The 6000-nt window shown below is 41.3% G+C and overlaps 1 protein-coding gene across 1 annotated transcript in view; it reads right to left on the bottom strand.

Annotated features, from left to right (window-relative positions):
* Positions 1-6000, bottom strand: part of OXCT1 (3-oxoacid CoA-transferase 1) — a 151756-nt gene that overhangs the window by 65749 nt on the left and 80007 nt on the right. The window lies entirely within an intron of this gene.

Here is a 6000-nt window from a genome sequence, read left to right as displayed (position 1 = left end):
TGCATCCTGATGTGGAGTCCTCAGCACAGGAGGAATGTGAAGCGGTTCGAGTGCATCCATAGGAAGGCCACAAAAAATAGGAAGGTCCAAGGAAAGTAACACTTTCGCTATGAGAACAGGCTGAAAGAGCTAGGGCTGTTCAGCCTGTAGAAGGAAAGGCTCCAGGGAAACCCGATAGCAGCCTTTCAGTATCTAAAGGGACAATGTAAGAAGGAGACAGACTCTTTCACAGGGTCTGTGATGACAGAACAAGGGGAAATGGTTTCAAACTGAAAGAGGGGAGATTTAGATTGGTTCCATGAAAAAGTCTTCTACAGGGAGGGTGGCGAGGCATTGGAACAAGTTGCCCAGTAATGTGGTTGATGCCCTGTCCCTAGAGATATCCAAAGGCCAGGCTGGCCCAGGCTCCAAGCAATCCTACCTTGCAGTAGATCTCCCTATTCATTGCTGGGGAGTTGGACTAGATGTCTTTTAAGGGTCCCTTCCAACTCAAACAATTCTGATTGTACAATTCTAATGTTGTAATTCTATGCATCTGCAAAATCCATTTGTTGTATTGTAAGGTCTCCAGCCAATGAAAAATAAATAAAACACAGTAAGCTTAAATAGAGAGGATGAAGAAAGAAGGTGTAAGTGGAAGCAATACAGAGCAGACTTTGGACTTCATTGTTAGACATGACTGCAGGCCTGCACTACATCTTGAGGAAAACCTCTCCACAGACAATCCAAGCCTCATTAAATACATCCTGTTTCCAGCCTTATTTATATAGGTTCCCCAGGATGAGATCTGAATCAATTCATGTGATCTTGCTTGTTCAGGATGACAGACAGTTCCACAGGTAGTGGGCTTCCAGTTGGTTAGTTTGTCCCACTGAAACACAATATACTGTGCTCCTGCCTCCTTATCCCATCTTTTTCACTTAACGGTACTGAACAATTCAACTTACTAAAGAATGATATACAGAGGCCTTTTTCACGCATAGGAAGGCTGTATTTCCAGTACGAATTCAATTTCTAAGTTATCCTTCCTCCAGCCACAAAATGTCATCACTTACATTCTTATGAGAATAGTCATCAAGAAAAGCTTAGTTCATGAATGTGTTTACTATATCAAATGCTAATGAAATATTTTCAGTGGATGGAAACCGTTTATTGATTTTACAAAGTTCTCTGTGAACTAGGATAATAAACAGATGTAGAAGTTACAAGTGTAGAGGAGCTGGAAAAATTCCCTGAGCGCATAAACATTCCCAGACAGTTCCAGAAATGTTTCAACATTTCCAACTCAAAGCAGGTATGTGCCTCACTTAATTTGGGCCTCACCTACGAATAGTGGCATTGAGGAAAACACCCTTGCTAGAGGATGAAGACAGCACCATTAAAAATTGAATACTGCAATGGCAAAAGACAATTATTGGAGTAGGTTATTGCTTTTCTCCCGTCATAGGGTTGGTACCATCAAAACCTCTAGTGTTTTACATTTCAATGAGCATACTACATTAATAGCACTGTCTGCACATTTGATGCTAACAGCTGTCATTTTTGTGCACCACTATTCACCTCTGAAAAGGTCTGATCCCTAGGAGAGTGAAGTGCCACAGTGTCTGCTGAACATAACAGAGGTAATGAAAGACCATACACACTGGGAACTGGATGCAAATAGAATTGTTTGCTTTAAATAAATCTGGTTAAATAAGCAAAAAAAAACAAAAAACAAACAAAAAAAAAAAACCAACCAACCAACAAACCAAAAAAAACAAAACGGTAACACAAGAAAGGAAAACAAGTGTCAAATGCAGAAAGCCCTCTGAGCATGCTGCTTTAAATCGCAGCAGAATCATCCAATCAGCACAGATTTTGATAAAGGTTGAACATGCTTTTCACAGCGCAAAGATGCATGTTTATTACTTTCTTATAGTACATCCTAAGCAGCACACTCTTAGTATTATTTCACTTGCTGGAATTACAGCTCATCTTGGATGTTTCAACATGCTTTGCTGATGTTTAACAGGCAGGTGAATGGGCAACAGTATACTTTGTGGTCTGGTTTGCCTCAGACTTGTAAGAGGATGACTGTAACTGAGGACTCATGGTCTCAGGTACTCCCAATGCTCCCAACAACTCAAGCTTGTTGACTTCCAGAATTCCAACACACAACATGTCCATGGTTATTTCATTATGTTTATCTACACCAAGCAAGTCTTTCAAGGCCTGATCCCGAATGGTGCTGAGTCCTAATAACTTCCAGTGTTATTATCAGGAGTAAAAAAGCAAGTTATTACATTTTAAGAACTTTCTGTAAAGCTGAGCACTCATTATTACAAAAATCTAAATAAAAATAAAATCTACAGGTTATGCTTTCTCAGTCTCTGCTTTCATGGTCTCACCAAAGGTATAAACAAGTACAAGCCAAATATATTTATCTGTTAAGGCAGCCTATTTCCTAAGGAGCAACAACTCTCATTTAAATATACAAGATAAGCCAATGTGTTGCCTTCATAGCACAGTAGAATTCAGGGTGATTTTTTTATTTTACAACAGTCTGCAATCAAGACTCTTGATTCTAAATCCTTTCCTTTTTTTAAAATGGAAACATACAGCAAAATGTGTCTCAAAAAGCCATAAGGACTACAAAGCTCTCCAAAAAGAAGTAGTTACATAGGGAGATGTAGTTACATATGAAGGTATAGTCATTCCTTAGTCAATCCCATAGTTAAATCTATGCTTATTTTAGTTTAGATAACTCTGCATCCACAGAGAAAAGCTGTCAGGAAAGGGTCAGCTCCTTATTTTTTACCCATTAGTTCTGTTTCAAACTAGCAAAACGAACCAAGCAAAAAATCTCTGCATTTACTGCTGTAATATAGTATCAATGAAGTTTCTGTCGCCAGTACAAATGAGAACAAGATGTCTCATTCAGGGAACATAAATAATCAAAGCACAACTGTTACTCTTGCAAGGGAGCCTGAGGCAAAGTCTTGAAACGTGGAAAAAAGACTAAGGATACTATTTTCTAAACAACTGTCTACCACAGTGCTCAAATCGCTGTTCTCTCAACTTCAAAATTAAGCTAGGGATCTGCACCTGTTCACTGTATTAAAATCAAGTCCTCAATCTAGCATCATGCAAGGGTGACCTAGTCTTGCAGCCACCAATGCCAATACAACAGCAGTTTTGGTGAAGATTTCAATGACAGAAGGACAGGGTCATTGTGACCTGGAAACATCCTTTAGGAGGGAAAGGAACAAAAAAAATGTGGGACAAAGGAAGAGCTAGTGCTTTTCCAAACCACTGCATTAGTTAACAAATCATTCTGGTTCACTCTGTGTGTTTGCAGAGCTATAGAAATTTCAGGCATTTTTAAGGAACTATCGCCCAATAGGTAATGCTGACCCACGCACATATTCTGGCAGAGGTCAGCACAGTACGTGCTTTGCAAGCATTTATGGAAGCTGCTTGCTTTCAGATAAACACAGAAAAGCGTACAAACCAAGGAGCATCTACATTTTTCATGCCTATAACTGTCCTTTAGTGCAGCTCATGATTTCATCATGACCAAGGCAGCTGCACAAAGCAGATTGCAGTGGAGTTCATCTTCATGAAACAGGAAACAGGTGGCTGTGAAGTGACCCCTCCAGAGCCTGGTGAGACAGATTCCAGAACAAAGACAGCACTACACTGCTCACCAATTGCTAACTTCAGGCCATCCTTAAAATTCAAAGTTTATACCATTTCTTTGTAACATTTACAGGGAAATGCTAATGGCTCAGTGAGGTGATGCTAATTCTTTCTTAATAGTCCTAATAGTCTTGCCATGTGCTACTGCAAAGCTTTTCTCTGCTAGCCCATCGTTTTGAGCTATTCATTTCTTTCCCTGAATACTCTGGATCCTTCTGCTTCAATTGCCTCCAGCACAGGCTGGAAATTACTTCCGGTAATACCAACTCCCATATACATACATACATACATACATACATACATACATACATACATAGATCCTCTGAATCAAAAAGAAACCAACTCCTTCCAAAAAACAGGTTCAAGACTGTGAAAATCCTTCTTTGTTTTTTTTTTTTGGCTCAAAGCTTGCTTCCTGAGGTATTTCTTTTTGTAAGACTGTGATTGATTTGTTGAGGAGCCAAGTGATGGGTGCTAACCGTGTGACAATCGACATCACTTCGGGAATATTTGAAAGCCCCCTCTTCCAGAGCTGCTTGCCTCTGGAAGAGAGTGCTCAGGAGTGTTTACGGGTGGAAGATCTGGCCTGTGACTATACAGCTCCAGCTAGGTATGGGAAAACTGGGGAATGATAACATCATGTTCTGTGAAAAACAGGATGCAGATGGGCATCCCTGCTCCCGCTTATCTGCTTGCAAGGCCTGGAAGATGGGAACAAAGGAGTTTCTGCTGAGATCCCAGAGTCAGAAGCTGCCACTCCGAGGAGAGCTGACTCGACCACTTTGGATTTGAGCTGTCACTCCAAAGACAGCTGTCGCGACCACTTTGAAAGCATTGAAAAGGGGCCATCATTGCCATAGTGCTCGTTCTCCTAGTCGTCATCAACAGAACAATGCCCAATGACCCACCACTACTGAAGATCAAAGACTGAACTACGAACCACACTGCATCCATGGTGGTGACTATCTCTTGCTTCCTATAAAGACTCCTCGCTTCTTCTTTCCTATCTCCCTCCTTCCCTTCCCCATTACCCTAATTCATAATAGTGTCCGTCCTCCCTTTCCCCATTTCCCTAATTAAGATTTGTAATAAACTGGTTGGACCAACATTTGAACTGTTGTTTCTTAATCTCACACCAGGTATATAGATGTTAAAAGAACATCCTCTCCCTCCTATAAATTGGAGTGAGACAAAGACATGTAAGAGCTGGTGTCTCCTTACAACAAAGTCATTCTCCACGGTTTCATTCTATGCATATGGTTACTAAACACAGCACCCTTCAAATTCAACCTAAAGTTAATCCTCAAATTAAATACATCAGCAATCTTGTAAACATGTGCTCTAGGTCTGGAAACTGCAAAGAGGAAGATTGCTATCCTTCATTATCAAGTATTCCCAATTACCTTCACAAGACAAGTGTATACTGTCAAATTCACAATCCTCACAAAAAAAATAAAAAAAGCTGACCTCTCCGCCAGCTTTACAATACAGAAGAAAAAGCTTTATCGTATGAATGCATGAGGCCATGAAGAAACTACGTTTGTTATTGACCACTGTGAGAATCCTTCTTAGTTTTTTTTTGGCTCAAAGCTTGCTTCCTGAGGTTTTTCTTGTGATAAGACTCTGAGTGACTTGTCAAGGAGGCAGCTGACGGGTGCTAACTGTGTGACAATCGATATCGCTTTGGGAACATTTGCAAGCCCCTTCCCCCAGAGCTGCTTGCTCTGTAGAAGAGCGGAAGAGAGTGCCGCTCCAGCTAAGTATGGAAGGCTGGGGGATGATACCATTGTATCTTGCGAAGGCAAGATGCAAGTTGGTGCCTCCCTGCTTCCTCTTATCTGCTGGCAAGGCCAGAAAGATAAGAACAAAGGAGGTTCCTGCTGAGATCCCAGAGCCAGAAGCTGCCACCGCAAGGAGAACTGACTCAACCACCTTGGGTTTGAGCTGTCACTCAAAGGAGAGCTGACTCCACCACTTTGGATTTGAGCTGTCACTCCAAAAAGAGCTGACTCAACCACTTTGAAGCATTGAAAAAGGGCCATCATCACCATGGTTGTCGTCGTCATTGGCAACAGGACAACTCTGCCTGATGACCCACCGCTACTGAAGATCAAAGACTGAACTACGAACCTCGCTGGATCCATGGTGGTGACTATCTCCCTCTTGCCGCCTACAAAGTCTCCTTACTTCTTCTTTCCTATCTTTTCTATCGCCTTCCTTCCCTTCCCCATTACCCTAATTCATAATAGTGTCTGTCCTCCCCTTCCCCATTTCCCTAATTAAGATTTGTAATAAACTGGTTGGACCAACATTTGAACCATT

This window comes from Lagopus leucura, unplaced genomic scaffold (assembly GCF_019238085.1).
Source record: "Lagopus leucura isolate 7727_CA_CO unplaced genomic scaffold, USGS_WTPT01 Super-Scaffold_100014, whole genome shotgun sequence".
Classification (NCBI taxonomy): Eukaryota; Metazoa; Chordata; class Aves; order Galliformes; family Phasianidae; genus Lagopus; species Lagopus leucura.
Note: the sequence above shows the minus strand (reverse complement) of the source record. Positions and strands in the feature narration are given on the sequence as shown.